The sequence below is a fragment of the Silene latifolia genome, chromosome 11 (assembly GCF_048544455.1).
Source record: "Silene latifolia isolate original U9 population chromosome 11, ASM4854445v1, whole genome shotgun sequence".
NCBI lineage: Eukaryota > Viridiplantae > Streptophyta > Magnoliopsida > Caryophyllales > Caryophyllaceae > Silene > Silene latifolia.
Window position 1 is genome coordinate 22151382 of NC_133536.1, and position 27752 is coordinate 22179133.

Genomic DNA, 27752 nt, shown 5'->3' on the forward strand with positions numbered 1-27752 from the left:
TGTTTAAAGACAAGATCAATTAAGAATAAATGCTTTTGCTAACGGTGGTTATTGTGTATCACCTTTGAAAAGGAAAATAACACGTACCACTCAGACTTAGTAACAGTTATTTTGTGAGATAGACTGATATTATGAGACGATTTGTTTTTATAAAAAATGCCCATTTATTGATAATAATAAAATGGGTTGTTTTTCTTATAAAAATGACTGTTTTAAGGTGTAAAATCGTTTTAATAATTTATAATTTGTGGAAGTATGGGGACTATGGAGCGTATCATTATCTTACATTTACATACAAGTATATCAATAAATGGAATCAATATGGATAGGTGCCAACTGCCAAGATGCGCAGCCAACAGATTGGGAAGGGCCTTATACGCAAATAGTACATACTACATATAATATCCCACTTTTCTTAGTGGAAATTACTTTGGATTACTCAAATGTATAGCTTAAGATTCTTAAATCCTTAACATGGAACAAGTTGATTTGGATTTCCAAAAATAAATTAGAGTTTATTATGTTCAGATAGCTGATTAGCTGATATGATTGATCTACACACGTCTAATATTAATATTAATTTGAAAATTATTCTAACCTTCATTCGCTAACAACTATGTATAAAAGTATAAAACAAAGACTGGTTTTATCAATGTAGTTGTTATATCACAAATAGGGAGTATTATTGTTGGTTGATGAAGTCTCATCAATCTCGACTCTTGTACAGTTTCTTTAAAAAAGGTCGTAAGAATGTTTGATTCTCTATCTCACGCTACTAAATTAGCATATATTATTCTTATCGTTGGCGCCCCTAGCACTTCCATTAATTTTATTTTAAAAGTCATACCTCACAATAAGATTGAAAAAAAAATGTTACTTCTTTATTGATGAAATTGGATTTTACAGAGTAGTTTCTTTACTCTAGTCTTTGATCAAGATGACGTATTCTACGTTTTATTTTTGTGTATTATCTTATATTCCGTATTCAAGTAATCTTCCTTGTAACACATTTTAATAACATGATCCTACACAAACCTTTCTATTATAAAGATGATAATATCTTGAAAAAGAAAGTTATGAGACTCGCAGTTTTGCTCTCTAACAAAACTGTGAGATATGTTTATCAATCCTTCAAAAAAAAAAATGAAAAAAAAACAGACATGTTTACAAGACAACACAAAATCTCATTGAAGACGGGCACTATCCGTCACAAGCTGAAGACGGATAGTACCCCTCTCACAAAATGCAAGTGGCAATATGCACGAGTGCTCCATTTTCCCTCCCACTTGCCAACCCACTTGCTTTATTATGAGAGGTCTTCAGCTTGTGACGGATATTGTCCGTCACAAGCAAGACGCTTTGACTGGACAAATACCTAAAGTATTGCCAATTTGCCATGCTAAAATAATGAAGTGCTCAAATACAATTTTATCTGAACTTCACTTGTCAATCATTGATAGGTTAGACGACACACACATAGAATCTCCACAATATTTCATTTGTTAATTTAAAGCTACCCAAATTTTTAGGATCTTTCTGACAATCCTAGGTAGCATATGATTTTCGTACATGGACCTTTAAAATGTTGTTTTTAATCGAAAAGAAGGAACGCTCTATTACTATTGGTTTATACTCATTCGTACTATATTAAATACAATAAACAAAAGTAATATGATGACATTTTTTTTTTCTATGCAAAGCCTCGTTGGCAATAATTAACCTCTCCCAACCAGCGACGTATGAGAGAAGGGACAATATTGAGAATTAATTGTATGTATATTGAATAAATTATGCAAAGGTATTACATAAGTTTATATACTAAACCTAATGCTAGAAAATAGGAAAGAAAATAACTAATTACAATATTTGTGCAACTAATAACAAAATATGGAAATACAAAAGATTGTATGAATTATAAATTGCTTGAAGGAGGAGCTACAAGATTCGTTTCCTTAATATTCCCCCGCAGGACGGACTGTCCAGTGAAAAGTCCGATCTTGGAGATAAGCGATTCAAAACGAGGACGAGGTAAAGCTTTAGTCAAGGCATCAACTAGTTGATCATCGCCACTAATGTGAGTAACACGAAGGGAGCCATTTTGAACCTGTTCACGGATGAAATGAAAGGCAAGCGCAACATGTTTCATGCGCGAGTGAAAGACAAGATTCGCTGAGTAGTGTGTGGCGCTTAAATTGTCACAATAAACCACTGGTGAGTCGTTAAATGTAAGGCCGAGCTCCAAAAGAAGAGACCTTACCCAAATGAGTTCGGCAGTGGTATCAGCTACAGCTCGAAACTCAACTTCAGTAGAGGAAAGAGCGATAGGTTTTTGTTTCTTAGAGGCCCAAGCAATCGGATTTTTACCAAGATAAACCAAGTAGCCAGACGTAGAAACATACTTATCTTTGTCACCACCCCAGTCCGCATCACAGAAAGCATGAAGCTGGAGAGGATTATGTCGATGCAATTGAAGACCAAGGTACATAGTTCCATGTAAATAACGAAGCAAACGTTTAAGGGCAGCCCAGTGAACAGAAGTAGGATGTTGCATAAATTGAGCCAAGCGATTTACAGAGAACGATATATCAGGGCGCGTAAGAGAAAGATATTGAAGACTACCAACAGTAGAACGATAAGCAGAAACATCACAAATAGGGGAGTCAGTGGCCGTAGTGAGAGGCGGGTAAGGAAGCATTGGCGTGGTGGAGGGTTTGCAGTCTAACATAGGACATCGTTGAAGAAGATCGTAAACATATTTGGTCTGGGATAACAGGAGACCCTTCGAATTGGGGGTAACCTCCACACCAAGGAAGTAAGATAGAGAGCCAAGATCTTTTAACGAAAACCGAGTGGCAAATTGAGTTATAAAGTCATTAAGAAGAGGCGTGGAAGAACCTGTAACGATGATGTCGTCAACATAGACAAGAACATAGAGCACACGAGAATACTTTTTGTAGATGAAGAGCGAGGGGTCAGCGAGAGAAGCACAAAAACCAAATGTGAGAAGATAAGTCTTGAGTTCGGTGTACCAAGCGCGAGGGGCCTCTTTGAGACCGTAAATTGCTTTCTTTAAACAACACACATGAGAAGGATGGACATCACTGATAAAGCTCGGTGGTTGGGACATAAAAACGGTTTCATGAAGCGAGCCTTGAAGAAATTGTCGAAGTGGCCAGCCGTGAGCAAGAGCAAGAGAAAGGAGCAAGCGAATGGTAACCAGTTTAACGACCGGACTAAATGTGTCAGAGTAATCAATGCCATGGCGTTGATGGAAACCTTTGGCGACTAAACGAGCTTTGTACTTTTGTATAGTATTGTCGGGATTGTACTTAACACGAAATACCCATTTGCAGCCGATAATATTTTGAGCTGTATCGGTAGGAACGAGAGACCAGGTATCATTGCGAATGAGGGCATTGTATTCCTCGAGCATGGCGGCATGCCAGTGTGGGGAAGATAAAGCTTGTTTGGTGGTTATGGGAAGCGAGTGTGGGGAGGAAGTAATGGCTAATTTAGCATAGCGAGGGTTAGGTTTTCTGATATTGTTAGACAGCCTAGTGACAACACGGGGTGGAGGGGGTGGTGGTGGAGGTGGAGGAGATGGAGTGGTAGAGGGAGGATGGGAAGGAGAGGTAGTTGGTGTGGTCGAAGGAGGGGACAACGGGGAGGCAGCTGGAGAGGAGGATGGGGCAGAGGTGTCGGGCATATGAGGGGAGGTGGGAGAGGAAGTGGAGGTAGGTTCAGAGGAGTCAGGGGAAGGGTTGGTCACGGTGGCAGCTGGCTGGGGATAGGGTAAAAAGATGACAGGAGGATCACACCAATTCGGGAGGGATGATGCATGTTCAGCTTGAGCACGAGTAGTGAGACGAAGGAACGGGAATTCATGTTCAACAAAGGTGACATGACGAGAAGTGTAAATACGATTTGTGGTAAGATCGAGACAATGATATGCACTCTGAGTGGAAGAATAGCCGAGGAAGACACAAGCAATAGATTTTGGATCGAGTTTGTGGGAAGTGTAGGGACGTAACCACGGATAGCATAGACAACCAAAGGCACGGAGTTTTTGATAGTTAGGAGACTTATGAAAAAGACGAGAGTAAGGGGAGTCATGGTGGAGTGTGGGTGTAGGTAGATAATTGATAAGATAGACCGCTGTGGCAAAGGCATTTGGCCAAAAAAGAGTAGGGAGATGCGCATGAGACAACAGGGCAAGTCCCGTTTCTACAATATGGCGGTGACGACGTTCTGCATAACCATTGTGTTCGGGAGTGTGAGGTGGACTCGTGAGGTGAGAAATGCCGTGCTGAAGAAGAGAGGGCGTAATTTTGATGTACTCACCTCCATTGTCGGAAAACATTTGAATAATTGGCCTATTGAAATATTTTTCAACAAGGAGGCGAAATTGTTGGAAAACAGTAATTGTATCTGACTTCTTTTTGAGTGGATAAAGCCAAGTGTATTTAGTAAAGTGACCAACGAATATAACGTAGTATTTAAAATTTTCATGAGATAGAACTGGCGAGGACCAAACATCAGAGAAAATCAATTCAAGAGGAGCTTTTTGGACGTAAGCGAAGAAACGGAGAAAGCTAACTTGTGACTTTTATTAATTTTGCAAGAATGACAAAAATCGAAGCTAGAACTAGTAATAGGTAAATTAAAGTTTTGTTTGAGAAAAGAAAAAAACATTAGACGATGGATGGCCGAGCCTATGGTGCCATATGAGTGTTGAAGATGACGAGGTGGCTGTGAGAGCTTGACAGGAGGACGGGTTCCAGGTGTATATCCCACGATCAATTGGTCCACGGAGAAGGATCCGGCCCGTTGTGATATCCTTAAAAACGAAACGAGAGTGTGAGAATTCAATAGAAGCATTGTTATCCGTGCAAAATTGAGAGAGAGATAATATTTTACGAGCAATTAATGGAACATGGAGAACATTACGAAAAATAAGAGAAGAAGAATTAGAGGAAAGTGTAAAGGAACCTATATTTGATATGGGAAGCGAGGAACCGTCGCCGATGATAACATCATCGGGACCGTCATAAGGGGCATGAAGAGCAAGAGTATTGAGGTCGTTGGTGATGTGGTGAGTTGCACCACTATCAACGAGCCATGAGTCGGGTGTAGAGGAGGCGGCAGTGGCGGTGTGCACCTGAGGCCGAGAAGAGGAAGGACGATTAGGACGCACATAGGGTGTCATGGTGAAGGAGGGGTGATTTTTCTTGAAGTTTCGACAGTTAAGGAGGGTATGGCCTTTGTAGCCACAGTATTGGCAGATGGAGACATCAGTTGAGGGTGTGGGTAGGATGGGAGGAGAGGGGTTGCGAGGCTGATAGCGTTGGGAGTTAGGACGGTAATTGGCAGCGAATGCCGTGGTGGGAAGAGGGGTAACAGTGGTAGGAGTGGGATATTGGAGATCATGGTGGATCAATTTTTCATGTAGGGAATCAAAGGAGATGGGTGTATTTCGTGCCTCAACGGTTTCTTTGATAGACGATAATGAACGGGGTTGAGACCACGAAGAACCTTAGCAATGATGTCTTCGGGGTCAATGAGTTTCCCTAAATTGGCAAGTTCTAGGCTGCAAGTTTTGATTTGGTGTATATATTCTGTGACGGTTTGATAGGGTTTCTTGGTGATTGCTTCAAGAAGATTTTTGATTTGTAGTATGTGACCACGAGAGGGGTTGAAAAAGGTGGAGGCAAGGACGGACCAAACTTCATGAGATGTTTTAGATTGTGTGACGAGAGGGGTGATGGTACTGTCAAGCGTACCAACGAGTGAGGCGAGGAGGAGTTGGTCCTGCCGAGTCCAGGTTGTGTGGGCAGGGTTAGGGGATTGGCGGTTGTCGACCTTGACAGTAGCAGGTGGGCATTTGAGAGAGCCATCTACATACTGGAATAGTCAAGGCCTTGGAGAAAGGATTGGATTTGGAAGGACCATTGGGTTTAGTTAGTAGTGGTAAGGGGGTTTTGCATTGGGAGAGGTTAACAAAGATGATGGGTGTGGCAGGTTCATTGGCGTTGGGAAGGATGAGGGCATGACTGGCCATGGTCGAGAAAAACAGTGTCGAGGATCGAAGGCGATTGATACCATATAAGAGAAGAGACAATATTGAGGATTAATTGTATGTATATTGAATAAATTATGCAAAGGTATTACATGAGTTTATATACTAAACCTAATGCTAGAAAATAGAAAAGAAAATAACTAATTACAATATTTGTGCAACTAATAACAAAATATGGAAATACAAAAGATTGTATGAATTATACATTGCTTGAAGGAGGAGCTACAAGATTCGTTTCCTTAATACGACGAAGCTAAGATTTGAATTAAGCGGGACGGAAATTTTCAAGGGGACGAATAGGTAGTATCAAATAAGATAAAATCGAAGAAAAGATTCAAAAATTGACACTGAAAATTACGAGTTTTTCACATTTTTTAACAGGGACAAACGGACCAATTAATACCCTCACTCCACCATGGCTCCCAGCAAAATTCTAAATGATTTAAAGCCCTAGTTCACAAGAAAATAGTTACTACAATGCCACATATCTTGTGTCAATAATAAGAACAAGAGTTAGCTCGAGTGGTAAGAGATATCTTACTCCAATTATGAAGTTGAGAGTTCGATTCTTACCTGCTTGTATAGTGCGCTCATTTGAACCAAAAATAATAAAAATCTTGTGTCAATAATGTCTACCTCTTAGGAGAATTTCAGCTCCCTACATTAAAATTTAGGAATGTTTAATTTTATATATTGGCCCTTCAAACTGTGTACCGTGACAAATGTAAATCAACCCACAAGGTTAATAGAATTTGAAAGCATTTTAAAAAAAAAAAACAAATAAAGTCTTATCTCCCTTTAAGTAGCGTTCTTGACCTATCCACGTACAAAAACTGATGCTCAAAAAATCCAATTTCGAATGCTATTAACCTTTTCATTTTTTTATTCATTATCTACTTACAGGTTCGATTCTAGGATTTGATAGTTAAGGGTGTGTAAAAAAATTAACGGAACCCTTTAAAGTACGAAAAAGTATCACCAGCTACTAGACCACATAATTAATGTGTTTTTTACAATTTAATTTTGTATTTATTTTTGGAAAAGGAGGTGCAGATGCACCCCTGCACCATTGTTGACTACTAGTATTAGGTTTTCTTTCCTGATTGATTATGTTCGTTTACAATAGTTAAAACTTTTGTGAAGTTGCTGAATCAAAATTATTGTTGATGAATACTCCCTATTAAAAAGAAAATAAGTCATTAAATTATAAAATGAAAAAATTTAGTCATTCTGTCGCGCCTATTGAGTTGTAGGATTGTCTGTTTGTAATTTAAATTTTGGTAAGTTGCCTATCGCTACATTTTCTTTAGTTTTCATTTTTCAATGAAAAGTAGACTTTATAATTGCTACCCTAGACATTAATTTATGACTCCGCAATTGTTTGTAATTTTTTTAGTTTTCATTTTTCAATGAAAGTAAACTTAATATAATTGCTACCCTAGACATTAATTCATGACTCCGCCATTGATTGTAACTTTTGTGAAATTAAAGGTCGATAGATCCATTAAACCTTCCATAAGATGCATCACTAGATGGAAGTAGTAGTCGAAAGTTTGAAACCCTTTACTTTGTCTAATCATGAATCTCATATGGTTTGGTAGTAATCAAACTCCTTTAACCTCGAATGGTTTCTTTTTTCAATTTTCTTTTGCAAATTTAAACTTTTTTCAAACTTTCTTTTTTATATTTTTTTAGGAATTGCTAATCATTATTTACAAAGAACGTTTATTACTCATTACTAGTATTTGCTCGTATATTTGTACAATTGTATGATTAATAATTTTCAATTTTCAACTCTTCAAAAGTAAAAAATCAATTAATAATTTAAAATTAACGTATAGTCGTACGAGTATTTGCTTTTAACTTGTTTGAGTCCCATCTTTAGTACCTTTCTACTTGCCTTGGTGTCTATTAAAAAGTTTTAAGTATTCTAAAAGGAGTGTATCCTTCCCGATTGGTGGATTCAACTTGTGTTGTACTATTCAATACAATAATGTATTTTACTTGAAGAGATAATTTATTTTAATTAATGGGATGGAAACCCTAAGACAAATCATCTAAATGATATACTTCATTAGTACACAATAAACATATTTAATGTTGGTGAAGACCACGACCCTCGAGTGCGTGGGACATATTCAAAAATGGTAAGCAGTTTTGGGTTTTGTTAGCTCATAGTTTTGGGAAACCTTAAAAATTAATACTAATATAAGCTAATTATTTGATTTTGTGATTTGTACCTTTACAACTAGTCATTTGTTGACCATCTCTTTCCATACTTATTAGAGCTGACAAATCTGACCCGATTTAAGTAATTTGATTCGACTCCAAGTAAACCCGTTTCGACAGGATCCGAACATATTATAACCTTAAACCAACCTGACCCGCTGCGATTATGATCTGTAACCCGATCTAATCCGATTAAGACCGACTCAAAATCGAACCCGACCCAAGATTATCGTAACTCGAATCCACTCGATACATGCTTTGACCCGACCCAACCAGATAACTAGCCCAACCCAAAAGATAACCCGGAAGCTAACCTAAAAGTTGACCTGATGCGAAAGATACCCAATGTTAACTTGAAATATAACCCCGACAATCCGACATTAACGAAAAATTAAGGCGATAAAGACTAAAGTAAATCGACATTATAAACGGCGTATAACTTCGCTAAATAAACCTTACAACTTCGATAAATAATGGCCATAATTCAACTCAAACTGGTAAAATAATCGGAAAGTTGACTCTATTGGAAATAAATAAATTGATGAGTCAAACCAAGCAACACTCGACCCAAAACCTACAAATTAGCATAATTTCCCGACTCCAACCCAAACCCAACCCGATAGATTTATCTAAATGACCCGATTCGACGATGACCCGAATGAACCTTACTTATGGACGATGATAGCATATGAGAAATGAGTTAGCTTATTTGAGTAAATTAGCTTATTTTATCAAATACTAACTATTTCGCCAAACATTTTTAATATAATTAGTGATCTTATTAATCAACTCATAATTTTCAATATCAATTAGCGTTTCAGTTTTCAGCTATGATTTTATGTTTTAACTTTTAATGTCTTGACTCATGAACATTATTACTACCTAATTAAACATGTTAAGAGTAATTATTTACCATCATAATTTTCTTTAAAGTCGGGCTTGCTTGGATTGAGAATAAAATTAGGGACTAAACATTGGCTGAGTAATATATAAGGTGATTTTTGTAAGTTTGGTTTAAGAGTAATTATTTACCATCATAATCTATCGTAGTTGCTCTTTCATGGACAAACTTTGCTTTTTAATAGACTTTTTACCACAAATTTTCCATACATTGCCCTTTTCCTTAAACACAACAAAAAAACAAACTCTTCTTTTATCTTCATTTCAAATTAATATTAGATTCTCAACAAATTACTTGATTATGGTTTCTTAATTCCTGTTCAAGTCATAATTCATAACTTTATTGACTATGTATCTACTTTCTTGCACCAAATGTAGTAGATTGAGTTTAGTTAGGGTTGATTAAATTAGGAATATGAAAACTAGGGTTTATGGGAAAGAGACGGCTGGGGTAAAAGGAGAGGCGTGTCTCTGGTGGTAGCCGAGCTATGGAGGGTGGAGGTCGGCTGAGGGGAGTGTGGAAGAGCTGGTGGTTGAGGCGCTTTAGGCGTGTGCATGCACGGGGGTGTGCCGGTGGTCGTTGTCGACTGCGCAAGAGAGGATGGGACTGGTGGGCAGCGGTTCTAGGTCGAGGAATGGCGGGGTAGGTCCGATCGGCCTGGCCAGAAGCAGCACAAAGGGGGACGATGGGGTGGTTGACGTGAGCGAGTGGTTGGGTGGCTACGGGAGGCGGCATGAGTGTGGTTGGGGGTAGAGTTTAAAAGAGGGGAAAAGAAGAAAATATGTGTTGAAATAGGAAGGGTAAAATGGTCATTTGTGTCTATAGTTAAGTAAATCATATCTATAAATGAAGGGGTTTTCTAACGTGTGTCCTAAGGGCACACATTAATAACCCATATATGGTAATATTTACAATATATTCTCATTAAATATGGTAAAAATGAGAATATACTTGAGTATCTCATGTGAATATGTTGTTAATATTACCATATATGGGTTATTAATGTGTGTCATAAGGACACACGTTAGAAAAACCCATAAATGAATATAACCCTAATCTCCCTCATGAAATTGTAATACCTTACCACTCACCCACCCTCGTGGGTAATGATTAATGGAATAAAAAATTATCTCAGCAATCAGTATCCTTATATGCAAAACCTATTTTCCAAAAAATTATTACCACCTAGTTAAACTTTCCTAGTTATTATTTCCCAATTAAATTTTACCACCTAACTATTTCATGGATTCCAGACATACCGAAAAACTCAAATCATAAACTGAATCACTAGTGGTTTTAAAGGCATCTATAGTTCTATTTAGAGCAATTTACATAAGAAGAAATAAACATAACAGAAACATCATTGAATTAAAAGTCATATTCTCCAAATTTTTTGTCCTTCTTCCTTAACACAAAAGCTGCTAATCAACTCATTTAGTAAGTCAATATCTCTCTCTTTTTGAAACTTTTGTTGTAAAATTATAGTCCAAGGACCAAAAATAGTAGAAGGTCCAGCTCCCAAAAATGTTATGATATCAATTTTAATTATATTTTCTGTTCTTTCTGTTCTTTGTTTTTCTCTTCATACATTATCATGTCTTCCATATAAACTAAAGTTCCTTTCATCATTTATATAACAATAATAAGCATGGTTTTTCTCTTCCTTATAATTTCAGGTTAATCTATGATTTAACTTTGCAAGATTATTTCTTTTGTAAATTGATATAAAATTATTTTTCCTAATTAGGGATCTTAGTTGAACTACTAATTTTATGTTAACTGTTTTTTAATTTTAATATAAATGTCATTTTTTTTCAAGTTAGTATAAATTATGTCCAGTTAAAAACATAATATTATTCATTTGTATAGATGGTTTCAATTCATCTTCTAGCTAGGGTTAGTGTTGGTGATAAATATCCTTTCATTTTTTTGTCAATTTATTTTTTTGCCTTTTTTATCCGAGAATTTGCTGAAAATATTCATTTTAATTTAATTAATTTGTATTATATATTAATATTAATATAATTTTTTTCATTTTTAATATAGTTTTAATATTATTCAATATATGGTGAATATTGATATTTTAGGTTGAAAAAAATGGGGAGAGGAAAGATTGAAATAAAAAGGATAGACAATACAACAAGCAGGCAAGTGACTTTCTCAAAGAGAAGAAGTGGATTACTGAAGAAAGCTAGAGAATTATCAATTCTTTGTGATGCAGAAATTGGATTGATTGTATTCTCTAGCACTGGAAAACTCTATGAATTTGCAAGCACCAAGTAAGCTTACTTTTTTTTGTTATTATTCAAAAATTTAATTCTTTTGTTCATCACAAAAATATTAAATGTAATTTATTGACGGATTTAGTGGTCACAATGAGAAGAATTTAAAGAGGTAGATGCATCTCCTAATTTTCTAACCTGAAGCATATGATATGAATCAAGTTCATTTGCTTATGTGAGATTGTAAATTGGAGAAAAAGAATTGTACATCAGATGTACCTCACATTTAATGACCTTTTGAGTTTTTGTGTATTTTTTTTAGTTCTATAGAATTTATAAATTACATTTTAGTTTTATGATGTCATAAATCAAGTTTTTCTGAGCTCATATGTAATTTATTTGAGTTTTAATTTATCTTTTTGAGATTAATGTTTAAGTAAATGAACTCAAAAACTTTATAATAAAACTCAAATTTTTTAAATTAAAACTCAAAAACTTTATCTTAATGCTAAAAAACTATATTACATCAGATGTATAATTCACTTACTGTGTAAATTGTGGCCTAGTGGTTTTCGTCTAATTTAAAAGACAAATGTATATGTACGCGTCTTACAAACGCCTCTTACATCTCACCGTTTCTTAACTTGAGAGTATTAGGGCCTTAGGGGAAAAAAAAACTTAGATTGTTTATTCATTTTGTGATCTATTCATATATTATCAAGCAAATTAGTTATAACTATATGCTTATTATTGGGACAAATTAAAGTTGAAATAAATCTTCTTGTACCTAAATTAAATAAAAAGTAGCTCAAGATGATAATTTTAAAGGCAAATAAATATGTATGTGTTTTGCACGCGCCTGTTACATTTCACTATTTCTTAATGTGAGTGTATATTACAAAAAACTTGTTTGTTCGTTTATTCACTCATTTATTCATTCATTCATTCATTTTGTTATCTACTCGTATATTACAAGGCATTTCACTTATAAACTATACACTTATTATTGAGACAAATAAAAGTTCAAATCTTCTTAATTGTAATTAATTAACTAAATAAAAAAGTAGCTCAATAATGACATGATCTTTTTCTTTGATTGTCTAAGTTGGAGATCATTAACTAGGGGAACATATCTGCTGTCAAAAAAAAAAAAAAACTAGGGGAACATATCGAACCACAACAACTCAGCAAATACCCTTCAAAACTTATAAGAGATTAATTACTATTTAAAATATTACTAATCTCCAGCTATCCTGTATTTCCTCTATACATTTCATTGCCACAAGCAGATCTTAGTTAACTTACTTGACAAAATCAAGAAGGGTGGTATTTAAAATCCTAGTTCGAATCCCAGCAGCAATATATTTACCCTCATAACTCCCTTTTCCCCAAAAAGAAAGAAGAAGAAGTTTCATCATTCTTCGTGTAGGAGAGTTACATCCTGTAAGCAATCTTACTACTATGAAAATACCAAATAGACTCATCACTATATTTACCCTCATAGCTACCTTTACTTTTGTCATAACGACGAAGGAGAGAGGAGGAGACCTATTGTTATTGGATGACAAGCAGACTAGACATTGATGGATGTGGATTACCGAATATCAAATTAGCCATTCAAAACATACCTAATATAGAAAGACAACAAATGAATGAGAGATCCCAAAATAGAATAGATAACAAATGATTGGGACGAAAGAAGTATTACTCCGTACTATTTATCTGAATTTTGATATTTTGTGACAATGTATCATGTATGTCCATTGTTATAATACCCTGAAATTTCATCAACTTTGGGAGAATTGTTGTTAATTTGCACATTTGGTACGTATGATACTCTATGATCATGCCATGAAGACAGCAAGTAGTGCTTACAATTGTATACGGAGTACACTTCAAATCCACAGATAAACCCGTGAATTTCACGGGTCACAAACCTAGTTCACTTGTTATAATTCTTGTTTATTAACTTCAATTTAATTAAGTTTCTAGCGAAAGAAGATGATACTACATCATTCAAATGCAAACCCTGCGATCCCACTGTTTTAGTGTGAGATATTTATTTTAAATTTAAAAATAAATATCTCACACAAAAACAATGGGATCGCAGGGTTTAGATTTGAATGATGTAGTATCATCTTCTTTCGCTAGAAACTTAATTAAATTGAAGTTAATAAACAAGAATTATAACAAGTGAATTAATACAAGTAAATTAGCTATCTGAGCAATTTTAGTTAATTGTGCTTTGCTTGTTTTGTATTTTTGTTGGTCTAAAGCTGAATTGGATTTGATAAAAATTTATTATGATTTATGAACAATAAAGTTAGGAAATTCCCAACTCGGGTGAATGCTTGAGGTTTTTTTTTTTTGTTAAGAAGGGGACTTAAATTAAAGAAAGAAACACAATACACAGAGTTTCATGGAAGGCTCGGCACATGTGGGTGAGTCGATAATACAAAGGCGGGAAACAAAAGAAGAAGCAATATCCCAACAAAAAAACTCCATTAACATTTGATTGGTCTTTTCTAGAGTAATTAGCAGGAAAACCAAATTTTGGCGAGAAATTTTGATTTCAAAAAAACTTTTAAAAAAATAAATCATATTGACATACCCCTCACATTTGAAAAATCAAAGGTATTTTCTATAAGATTTTTTTTTGGTAAAGAGGTATTTTCTATAAGATGTGAATAAAAGTGAAAGGAATTGTATCCCCTTATTACTAAGAGAATAAAAATTCTTTTAGTTTTTCTCCAAATGCTTCTATCTAAATAAAGAAACAGGTAAACTTTCTTTTTTAAACTATTATCTTTTCATTAAAATATAATCTTATTATAATTAAACTTTAATTTATAACTAAATTTTAAATTGTGATTTTTCATCAAAATAAAATAAAATTGATGTTAAACTATAAACTATAAGTTGGTAAATTTTTCATTAAAAGCAATAATTATAACTTTAGAGAATAACTTGACACATACTCACCATTAACTTTGTGACAAAAAAAAAATCATTAAAATAATTGGAGAAAACTTATAAGATGAAATCCTTAATTTAGTTAATTACTTTAGTTTTCCATTATTATAAATAACACTTTAAAAATAAATACTCTATACATACCGCACATGTACAAAGATTACAAGAATATATATAGCAAAACTAGTCCTAGAAATAAGCCTAAGAATATGAACATAATATACATACAAAAGGAAAAGATCAAAACTAATTGATATGGAGATTAATTTTCACGTAGACATTAGCTAGAAAAATAACTACTCTTATTCTTTCCTTGTTTGTAGGGATTGTTGATTTGAGTCAATAATATCTTTTGATTCCTTAGCAATCCCCTGTAAGATGAATTGTCCATCGACTAGGCCGATCTTGGATATAATAGCTTCAAAACGAGGACGAGGTAACGGCTTAGTTAGTGCGTCAGCTAATTGATCATAACCACTAATATGGGCCACTCGAAGAGAGCCTGCTTGAACTTGCTCACGCACGAAGTGGAATGCAAGGGCAACATGCTTCATTCGAGAGTGGAAAAAAGGATTGACGGAGTAGTGTATAGCACTTAAATTGTCACAATAGATCATGGGCAGTGAGGTAAAGTTAAGACCGAGTTCAAATAGAAGCGACTTGATTCATAGTACCTCGGATGTAGTGTCGGCTACGGCTCGAAATTCAGTTTCTATAGAGGACTTAGCAATAGTCTTTTGTTTCTTCGAGGACCAAGCAATGGGGTTCTTGCCAAGATAGACTAGGTAGCCGGAGGTAGAGAGGTAATCTCCTTTAACTCCAGCCCAATCTGCGCCACTAAAGGCATGGAGTTGAAAAGGGTTGTTACAATGTAATTGAAGACCAACATGGATAGTACCGTGTATATAGCGAAGCAACCGTCGCAAGGTTGTCTAGTGGACAGGTTGTGGGTGTTGCATGAATTGGGCTAGTTTATTGATAGCAAAGGATATATCTGGTCGGGTTAGAGACAAGTACTGAAGACTGCCGACAGTGGAGCGATATGTAGTAACATCACATGGGGTGGGATCATTAGTAGCCGTAAGGGGTGGATATGACACCATTGGAGTTGTTGAAGGCTTGGAATCAAGCATGCATGTCATGTCTGTGAAGAATGTTATGAATATATTTTGTTTGAGAAAGTAAGACACCTTTGTAGATAGGGGTGACTTCTACTCCAAGAAAGTAGGATAGTGAGCCCAAGTCTTTGAGAGAAAAACGAGTGACAAATTTTGATATGAAATATGTGAGAAAAGTATTCGATGGACCAGTAACAATAATATTGTCGACATAAACAAGAACATAAAGTGTTGTGGTATTTTGTTTGTAAATAAAAAGCGAAGGGTCAGCAATGGAAGCACAAAAACCGAGTTGAAGGAGATAAGTTTTTAATTTAGTATGCCATGCCCGAGGAGCTTGTTTAAGGCCGTAGATAGCCTTGTTAAGTCGACAGACATGGGTTGAAGTGTCATCATTTATAAAGCCTGGTGGTTGAGTCATGTATACGGTTTCATGAAGCGTACCTTGAAGGAAAGCATTGTTGATATCTAGTTGACAGAGAGACCAACCTTGACTGAGAGCAAGGGATAGAAGTAATCGAATTGTGACGGGTTTGACGACCAGACTGAAAGTATTTGTATAGTTAATTCCATGTTGTTGATGGAAACCTTTTGTAACTAAACAAGCTTTGTATTTTTGAATTGTGTTATCGGGATTATACTTGACACGAAATACCATTTACAACTGACGACATTGTGAGCGGCATTGGCTGGAACAAGGGACCAAGTATTGTTTCGAAGTAATGTATTGTATTCCTCGATTATCGCTGCACGCCAATGGGGAGATGAGAGGGCCTGTTTAGTGGTGGTGGGGAGACATTGTGGGGATATGGTAATAACTAATTTAGCATATTTGGTTTTCAGATGTTGTTGGATAATCTCGTGACAGCACGCGGTTGTGGGGCCGGCCTCTCATTGACACGATAGGGGTTGGGCTGGGGAGAAGAGGTAGATTAGGGGTAAAGAATGGTCACGGGGGCAGGGGAGGGACGAGATGAAGGCGGGGTTGGGTCAGGTGAGGGGATGAAAGTTGTTGCAGTGGTGTCAGTAGTAGAGGGCGGAGGAGAGACAATCGTTTGGTGAGATGGTGCGTAGTACCACTGTCAACGAGCTATTAGTTGGGCGCGGAAGCAGAGGCCGTGGCAGTTTTGGCTTGAGGTCAATTATTCAGATATCAGTTGGGGCGAGAGTAGGGTGTAATGGTGAAGGTAGGACGAGTTTTCTTGAAATTATGACAGGTAAGGAAGGTATGTCCCTTGTAGCCACAATATTGGCAGATAGAGACATCCTTATGAGAGGTTTTAGAGTCGGTGGGCAAAGAGGATGAAGAGGAAGTGCGGGGTTGATAACGATTCTGATTGGGACGAAATTGGGCAGCGAAGGCAATGGTGGGAAGCGGAGAAGTGGTTGTAGTTTCTGGGTTTTGGAGTTCGTAATTGATCAATTTTTCGTGCAAGGCATCGAAGGATATGAGAGTGTCACGGGCTTCAACCGTTTCCTTAATAGCACAGTAGCAAGTTGAATCAAAGCCAGGAAGCACCTTGGCAATGACATCCTCGGGGTCCATAGGCTGGCCAAGGTTAGCGAGTTCAAGGGTACAAGTTTTAATTTTGTGCATATAATCGGTGATGGTTTGGTCAGCGGTTTTGGTAATGGATTCAAGGCGAGTTTTGATTTGTAGGATATTTCCCCGAGAGGGGTTGGCAACGGTGGAGGACAGGGTGGCCCAGGCGGCTTGGGCAGACGTGGCTTGGGTAATGAGAGGAGCAATGGTATTGTCAAGTGTGCCGACAAGGGAGGCAAGAAGAAGACGATCTTGCCTCGACCAAGTCGAGTAGGCAGGATTTGGGACATTTTGATTGTTGACGGGAATGGTTTTAGCAGGGCACAGATGAGTACCGTCAAAAAAGTGAAAAAGTTCTTGTCCTTCAAGGAAGGATTTGATTTGGAACGCCCTTTGGGCATAATTGGTGGAGGTAAGGGTTTTGCATTAGAAAAGATTAACAAAGATGATAGGGACAACGGGTTCGACAACGTTAGGAAGGATGAGTGCATGGTTGGCCATGATCGAGGTGTACGTTGCGTAGGATCGAAGGCGATTGATACAGTATAAGATGTGAATAAAAGTGAAAAGAATTGTATTGAATATTGATGCAAAATGTACAAGGATTTACAAGAATATATATAGCAAAACTACTTCTAGAAATAAGCCTAAGAATATGAACATAATATACATACAAAAGGAAAAGATCAAAACTAATTGATATGGAGATCAATTTACACGTAAACATTAGCTAGAAGAATAACTACTCTTAGGGGGCGTTTGGTTCAACAACATGGAATGGAATGGATTGAAATATGAATCCATAATGGTATGAAGATCTAAATCCATTTCTTCATAAACTTGTTTGGTTCATCTTAAAATTGTAAAAGGGAGGAATGAAGTTTGACACCAATGGGGGAAGTTGGGTATGAGATTTTAAGGGGTTGGAATGGAGTTAGAATCCATTGTTTATCTAATTCCATTCGAAAAGACTCCAACCAAACATTGGAATTGAGCAAATCCATTCCAATCCATTCCAAAAGAGCCAACCAAACAATTCTTTCCTTGTTTGTACAAATTGTTGATTTGATTCAATAATATCTTTTGATTCCTTAACATTTTCTGCAACAGTACAAAGCTCGGGAGTATTTTATGCATTTTGATTTTTTTTTAAGTTTGTTATGAAATTAAAATTCCCATGAAAATTAGTTATCCCTTAATCATACTCCATTAGTCTAATTTAACGTGCATCTCAACAAGGGTACCATTGACATAAATATCGAACCTCAAGAGTATCATGATGACACATTCTTAAAAAGTAGGGATATCATGGACAAAGTGACAAATCAGAAGAGTACTATGGGAAATTTCCGATGATTCAAAGGTGATATTTGTGAATTATTGATGTAATTCATGACATATATTAGAAACATTAATATGTTGAATACTAATCATTTTTGTATAATTTGTAGTCTTTTGGGTATAAAGTATATACTCCAATTATCGAAGATGTAAGACTAGACATACAGTAATTTAAGCTAGTGATATTTAAACGAAGCTTTTATGAAGGTAATACTCTAATAGTATTACTAATTTAACGTAAAATGTACGCGGTGTTCTTGGGTTTGACATTTTGCCTGAAATACCCTATTTTTTTATCCAGAAAATTTTAAGAGGTCATAGAGGTGTTTACGACTTCAGAAAGTGATAATTTTTTTTTTTTTTCAAATGATCATCTTTTCGAGAACTATGATTTGAAAAAAAAAATTTTATAAAATTGGTTTGATACACAAGTATTTAAGTTAATCTCAAGTATAAACTAAAACGTCTCGCACAAGCCTAGCTAGCTCGGAGGGGCCTGGTGGGTTAAGAGCGTTATGTACCCTAAAAACCCACAGGTCAGACTATAAGATCGAACCTTCTTATACGTGTTGTTGGCATGCCCATTTAGCGAATTGAGCACTGAATATACACATTAGGCAGGAATCTCAGATAAGAGGTTTCCAGCAACAATAATGAAATTAACACTTCATTATTAAACAATTTCAATGTTCAAATTTCTTAGATATGCAAATTGCAGGAGAAATGACATTAATAATGACTTTTTGCAGCATGAAATCAGTGATCGAAAGATACAACAAAATGCACGAGGAGGACGACCATCAGATGTCATCAGCTGCTGCTGAACTGAAGGTACGCAATCAAGCTTGTAACCGGATTTCTGTTTTGTTGAGCAACGGCTCAATTCTTGCTGGCATTGCTGTTTTGTTAGGCATCAAGAGCTTAGTCCTTGACGCTTTTGGCCTTTTGGGTCAAGGGTTCTGCCTTTAGCGCCCCATATTTTTGCTCCAGTATGCAATTCACGGAATTAGGCTTCACTCACCTCATTCAATTTTACGGTAGTGAAGAAGTAAAATGTCACCTTAGGCACGCTAGATAAACACTGTCAGGTCATACACAGAATAAAATCCATCCTTTGTACTTGAGGGAAGGGGGAAAAACATAACAGTGTGAGGAAGTATCGGAAATGCAAATTGAGATTTAGTAGCTAGTACACCACTGTCGTAGCAATCAAGGCTGCATTCCTGCCATGGAGGGATCCGTATGAACTCCATTACAGAGGGAGCAGGCTGTGAAAGAAGAGAATGGATTGACTGGAGACTGAGACCAAATATGAAATGAAGAATGCAGAAGAACTCATTTATTCTGGAGAACTCATCCAAACATTCATCTCAAATGTATGCAGCTGTATCACTATGTTGTAAACACAGGGATGCTGTTCCGAGTGATCCATAATGATATTGCATTGTCCAGTTGCTGCTCCATAATACAAAAAGCTCAACTTGTTTAATGTGCCACCTTCCTCTATTCCATCATGTTCCAAAGCCAAACATAGCGAGTCTATGGCTCCAATGGAAACGGAGAAATCTCTTCACAACTAATGCTAAATATGAAGAAACAAACTTACAGTTTTGTTTCGCGCATCTTGATTCCTAATCCATCCCTCCTTTCAGTGAACCTACCAATTGAAGAAGAAATGATTGGTGTTGGGGGCGGCAAAACACCTATCATTTCCAGTCCACCACCAGTCCCCTGGAGAAGAAAACAGCACCCCATGGTAGCTTAGCCGAAACCAGTCCACCAACCCCCTCTGAAGAAAAAAACAAGAAGACAGGAGCTTTAATGTCCAGATAGCCTCAGGGGAAAGTCAAGATGAAGAGCGTTTTTCAGCACCTCTAAGAACCCTTGGCTGGAGAAACCTTTTTCTATCAATAAGACAAAAACTGAAACTATCACTTCACCTCCAGATTGCATCCTTTTTCCTGGAAAACATTTCCATCAGGTTTCCTAAGTTATTAGCATAATAGAATGTCTACAGATCTCATTGCCCTACACGGCCTACAGCAATTAAATGTCCAAGGAAGGTGACTTTATGGTCCTTTGAAAGTTTGTCCTAAGAAAGATTTGGTCCTAACCACACGCAAAGGCAATTATTTTGGCCAACCATGATAATATCTATTATCCCGGAAATCTGCTTAACAGAATCCAGCTTAAGAGAAGTAGCTAAGTATCAACAACGAGCAAGTCCATACGCTAATTTCGTATGTTTCATTTGCATCAGGACAACTGAAATTGAGAAGCAGCACCTCAAAGACCAGACGTCTTGCTAAAAATTCCATTAAAAATTAGTTCGTTTTGTTGATTCTAGGTGCTAGGTTGACTACGGGTTCAAAACTAAAAATCAGATGACTGACAGGAATGCAAATTGATTGCAACTTGCAAACAGCTAGACACTGTTCTTCAAGAAGAAGAAGAAAGTTCAAAACTTAGGCCTTCCCAGCAAGGTAAATTAGATAAACAGCAAACTGATAAAACAACTTTCTCTCTGAAGTGAGAAATGACACTACACTCTTTAAGGCATCTCCAAGTCAATATCCACTTAAGAGTCTTTAGATCAAACTTTCAATGCATGCTCTAGAATATAACTACTGGCCACTGTTCTCGTCCGGTGCCCAGAACTCCTAGTATATGACACCCAATCTGTTTCTACTATCTTATTTTCGATTTAGTATATCCCTGTCTTAAGGCTGTGGATATTTTTTTCCCTGATGCGGTGCAGGCCTAAAATCTGCCTCAAGAGATAGACTTCTCAAATTCTTCCCGGTGGAAAAAGAAGAACAAGCATCAGGATGCAAAAAAAAAAAACACCCAGGTACCCTAAAATTGGAAACAAGTATTTTTCATAGAACAGACTAGTTATAACTGATAACTAGTAGCTGATGCTGACAAAAGGAACTTCGGAGTTGGGAACGGGGATTGGTCACGCATATTAAAGACATTATGATGAGTGACTTAATTAAGAGTTAAGAGGATCTCAAACTTACCTCAGGTATCAGTGGTCCGATAATATACTATCCACATCAACTTGCCACCTTAAACTGTAGCACCTAAAAACAACATAGATAAAAATGGGTTATGAATTCTAATAATAGCGTATGTAACTTCTTGAGCTTTAAGATATACATATGTGTGTCAATACAGCACTTCACTTTGGTTGCATATTGACATGACACTTTTTCTGACCTAACACGAGAATTTGACACTTCGTTTCATTTCACGTAAGCATGAGTGTTTAAAAATAACCGTGTTTGACATGAACCAGTGTCTGACATTTGCAGACAAGCCTGAGAAACATGTATATCATGTATATATCCTACTTGCATTTCTCAGGTTTCCTATATACATGTATATCATGTATATATCATGTATATACACAATCATACAAGGCTCTTAAATAATATTCACAGTTAAATGCACAAACAAAACATAAGATGCGCATGAAAACCAGATCGAAGAAAACAGGGAATTTGAGGCTGTCATACACTCATACTTGATTATGTTTTAAGTTATGCTGTTAAGCCTAAGGAGACAGAAATACAGAAAGAGATGAAAACATTTGATCTAATGCCATACCTGTATTAATTGATCCAAACGAAAAAAATGATTTCCTATGTAATATTCCAAATAAACAAAATGTAAATGTAGCATAAACATGATCATAGTAGCAACTTCAGAAAGAACTCAACGATCGTCCTCTCAAGTCTCATCTGCTCCATGCAGATAGGAAAATATAAGGTGCAAGCAGACTAACCCAAACCTGTCATGGCTATACAGCTATGAGGCTCTCACTTCTCTTCTAAACGATTACTCCGTATTTCATTTACCCAGAGTTTAAGCCCAATTGCTCCCCCAATCATGATGAACTAAAGCCAACCTTCATACGCTATTACTCGTTAAATCCAAATTGACAATCCCCAATTGACAAGTGTTCTACATGCTGCAATTCAACTCAATATGAACAACCATGAACTTAACTATTTGTCCATACTCCATGTCTCCATCTTTCCTGAAGGTCCTTCTAAGATTTCCGTTAAATATTCTCTCTAACAGCATCCAATATATCACAAATCGCCCAAAACCAATGGAAATATACAGGAAAAACACAGCTCCATTGTGTATGAAATACTTGAAACCATACATAGGACTACTCAAACCAATAATTAAAGTAAAGCACATTGAAGTTTTCTTACATTGCAAGTGTTATACATGAGGTGACGCCGAGAGTTGAACAATTCTGCTTTAGGAGAATTAGCTGCACAAAAGCTTCAAAACGCTAAATTCGAGCATTTTAATGCTTAAGAGGAATAACATCAGAGGTAAGATGATTCCTCTCATTCCATGTAACCCACCAAATAGCCAAAAGAATAATCTCACAACCTTTTGAAATACAACCTTATAAATCTGCAAGAACATATTAGGCCTTATTATATGGTGAATCTAGTAGAAGCAAAGTGCCAAAGGATAAATGCTAAAGAGAAAGACCAAAGGGTAAGAGAGATAATAAAAGAAAATCAATCGGTTCTTTGTACTAACGACACAAGCATTGCACAATATTTCACCAGTAAGTCAAGAGAGATAAGTTGTTTGAGAAGTCGCCTAAATTCTTAATATAGGACTGCTGTTATCACGCATATAAATTTCATCGCCATCTTCCTGAATAACCATATCAAAATCAAGTCTAACAGCCTTAAAATCGAGGGTTCCTCCGATCATTTGGGAGATCAGAAAACGAAGAATGAGAATTGCATCTCATATAACAATTTCCTAAATAGTGGATTCCTTGAGAAAAGCAACTATAAAAAGGACAATAAACTCGGTTTTAAAGATGTCCAAGACACCATAAGTCCATAATTCATCCACTGTAAGACTGTCAGTTCATTTCTTCGCATTGCAACCAATGTCCCAATCTCCCATGAATGAATTCTAGACTCACAACAAGACCTTGGTCAATAATTCACATTTAAACCCGCCCATGAAAAGACTCCAATAACCGATCAAATATTTGAACGAGCAAGCTACTTGCTCTGCCAACAGAACTTCAGACGTCATTCTTGAGAAATTTTGATACACTCCCCTAGCACCTCAACTTCATTAATGAACCTCCAAAGCTACTTAACCTTGCGAATTTCACTCGCACTCTAAAGCCACTGTTGTGAATTAACATAATCTACACATAGTTTTCTTTCACCTCACCAACAAATCAATACAAGCTTACAAAAATCTCGTTTCAAAAACCACTAATTTAAGTATGTCACATACAACATCCTAAGAATGACATCACTATCACCATGGTTCTTTACAGATGAGGAATCATCCACATGGTTGAAACCAAATGCTTCTTGCATTATGGTGATCATGGAAGCCTAACTAACATCTTCTAAGTCCAACTGATGAACTCTTGTAGAGGACTATGATTAGCCCTTAATCAAATCACAGTGTTACATTTTGTGAATCACTTCATCTCTAATTTCCTCTACGTGATTTCCAAAGCTCATGGGGTTAAAGACATTCAATTAGCCAAGCTATCATTAGGTTGGACGGAGGGAGAGTGAACCTATATACTAATAGGATTATAAGAATTATTTCATCTGACATAAGGGTTAAGGAACCTTATTAGTCCCCATCCAATCAAGAACCGGAACACGTAATTTTAAGACATATGGAGATGGAAGGGGCACTAGTGATCTTTACTGGACAGCTTAAGAATTATTTCATCTGATATGTGTGCATCATAATCTTACCTAGACAAACTTATGTGAGCCTTGCTTAGGTCTAAGGTTCAAAGAATATGAGCATATCCCATGCTCTAAGTGAGGAGCCAAAATCTTCCACGTCCGAAAATGTACCATCGTAAGTAGGTAGAACCGAATAATGTTTTGATGTCATTTGAAGGTTCACTTTGCTGCCCTAATCTTGCTTCTTGCATTTTCAATCAGTTTCATGTAGCTAAGCAATTAATAGACTCTAATACTTGATTCACTCAAACACATGGGAGGAACAATTTGTCCTAGCCTTTGGTTAGAGACATTGTGGTGTACAGTCCCTTCCCAAGGAAGAAGAAAAATAAAAAAAGGCGGAGAGATAAAAGATCGGGGAAAGTAGCAAATTGTCCCCAAACGTTTGGGGTTATGTGCAATTTGACCCTAAACGTTTTCAAACGTGCAATTTACTCCCCAAACGTTTGAGATTATGTGCAAATCAACCCAATTTTAAAAATCCGGCAAGTAGTAGATGTAAACTTGCCGGATTTTTAAAACAGGGTTAATTTGCACATAATTTCAAATGTTTGGGGGTAAATTGCACGTTTGAAAATGTTTGGGGGGCAATTTGCTACTTTCCCCGATAAGGATCCATCAAGGTCACCTAAGATAAAGAGTTAGACATAGCAATATGTACAACGGATTGTATAAACGAAGAATCCTTTGAGATGATCAAGTCAATGTCAACAAAAGAACAAAAATCATGAGACCCACCGACAACTAAATTTGCTAAAACAACACATTTACGCACTTTGTATCATATACCAGGAGACTTGTGTACTAATTACAGTCTAATTAGAGTTTGTTGCAACACAATCCATAACATCAAGTACCTTCTGAATACATAAATAGTACTATTACAGGCCTTCAATGTAAAATGAAATATGCAAATAAATGATACACACTTCAATATAACAGTTCATCTTCAGGGGCAAGTCAGGCAACAGACCATGAGAATACACTATAATTGAATATAACAAATACTGTATTATTCAACTTGGAATGCTACCAGCAATATACCCTCAGCTTTTTCCGAGTAATACATTTCTAGTAGTGAAAGATGAGACAGATAATTCTTTCATAGACAACAGATAGGAGAGAAAAGCTAACTAACTTCACCGGAAAAATTACCTTACTTCGATAGATGATAAGTTTAGGATGGGTTGGAATGTTTAAGTCATGTTCTTTCTCCACCGAAGAGTATATCCAGGTTTTTCTTTTCCCTGCAGTTAAGAAATGTATAAGCCATAAATTGACTGTAATTTTCCTGTCTTAATCATCAAGTTTTCTGCTGTCAAAAAAAAAAAAAAAAAAAAAAAAATCATCAAGTTTTCCAAAGCATTCGATAAAAAAAAGTAACAGTAAGAAATGCATGTGTGAACGCTTTGGAAAACTTGAATGTAATCCCGGGAATCAACCATGAAGGACTACAAGAAGAAGGCACAAAATTCAACTTTTCAAAGTAAATTTTACACATAGTGATTGACACTAACCAATTTCTTATTCTGAGTTTCTGACTGTGTGGTTTCAGTTTTGGCAAAGGGAAGCCGCAAACCTGAGGCAACAATTGCAGTTTTTACAAGAAAGTCACAGGTAAAGTGTACTACTTGAAAGTTTTAACTACCCAAAAGACATGGCCGTGGAGGTATCGTAAAAGCTCTTAATTAGTTGGAAACGTACTGCTCTCAAGTGAAGGACAAAAAAAAATACTTGGGCACTGATATTACACTTAAATATTTCAATGCTCTCAGCAACAGCAGAATAACATCGCTGCTATGCCTGAAACTTCAAGTTTTGATGGTTGCAGGAGACTTATGGGAGAAGAACTTTCAGATTTGACCATCAAAGAGTTGCAGAGTCTGGGTGATCAATTGGAGATAAGCTTGAAAAATGCACGAATGAGAAAGGTTCAAGGCAGTTTCAACTTTCACTACCACCTTTTACCTCTAATGGCCTAATTCAACATCCAGACACTAAGTGACAGCATACTGATTGACTACTTTGCTGCTGTTTGCAGGAGCAACTCCTATCAGATGAGATAATCGAGCTTAATCGACAGGTATCCTCAATGACAGGTATCTATCTATTCATTCATCTTGAGGAAGTTAGGACAGGAATTTAACAGGTATTGACCATGATGTAGGCAGCCCTCATTCACCAGGACAACGTTGAACTCTATAAAAAGGTTGACATCATGCAACAGGAAAATTCAGAGCTACATAACAAGGTAAGGAACATTCACCAGTGTAATCCTCTTTAGCAATGTGTATGAGAATGATGATATATTATATGTCATGAATCACAGGTGAATAGTCGACAACATGTAAATCAAATAGAGTATCATACATACGTTTCACATAATGTCAGAAATGGTCATCCGATGCATGGACCGATTGATCTACAGCTAAGACCGCCAGAACAGCTAGGCAGGGAAAAACCCACAAAACCCGCAAAACCTGCAAAGCTAAGGTATTCAATATCGCTAATACTTTAATTTTATTAACTGAACCAGGGAAATAGTAAAGTACATTACCTAATCTGTATCTTGTTTGTAGCTTGCAACTGCATTAGCACAATCGGAATTTACAGAAAGAGACACAAGATTCAGTAAAACATACAGATTTGGTATGGTATGATACATATAGCTAATTTATGGTTGCTGTAAATAAGAAGTGTGTGTATTTGTATCCCTAAATCCTAATGCTGTGTTTACTCATTTACTATGCTTTGTACTTGTAGAGCCATTGCTTTTACGTTAATGGCCAGGGAACGTTATTGTACTAAACCTGCACTTTGGACCGGGTAGAATGTAGATGCTAAGTGAACATGTTTAGCACTTGCTACACTATCTACTACTACTATATCTGATAATTTTTTAATCAAAGGTAAATAAATGATTGAACGCTCTTAATTCCCTAAAATTCAAAGGGGAGAGTAGGAGTGTTGTTAAATCCTTTCAAAATCGAAAGGGGACGATAAAAAAAGAATGGGGGGAGGGAGTATAAGACAACGAAGTTCAAAACCGTAAATCGTGATGAATAACATAATGTCCTATGATTGCAGCTATTCTATATCAATGGAGTTATCATGTTATTGTTATGTCATTTAAGATCCAAGTTTTCCACCTGCAAAATTGCAATTAACATCCAATAATAAGTAAATTTTGGTTCATTTTTGCATGATGGTGAACATATATACTCACTGAAAATTACAGTACAGAAAGGGGGAGAAATCGTCAACTTACTATAATGATTAGACACAAGGGAATTTGGTCATGGAATAGCGGGATATATGCCTATGGCAATAAGTCTCCCTTGTCACGGTCAAGTATCACCCAATAAAACAAAAGTAAGAGTGAGTGTCTAGGTAATCACAAAAGGCTTGTCTTTATCTTCTAAGTGGATTTATTTGACCCGTCATAAGATATTACCGTCAGAAATGAGAATTTTGTGATGCCTATGGTAAACGGAGATTTGTTTTTGAGTGAAAAAAGGTAAATAATGATTGATTCAATCCTACTTGCACTCTGCAATCAGTTGATAAAAACGAGC

At 36.4% G+C, this 27752-nt stretch overlaps 1 pseudogene; it reads left to right on the plus strand.

Moving 5' to 3' along the window:
• The first annotated feature begins 4231 nt into the window (after positions 1 to 4231).
• On the plus strand, positions 4232 to 27007 carry LOC141613079 (uncharacterized; annotated as a pseudogene).
• Positions 27008 to 27752: the final 745 nt, after the last annotated feature.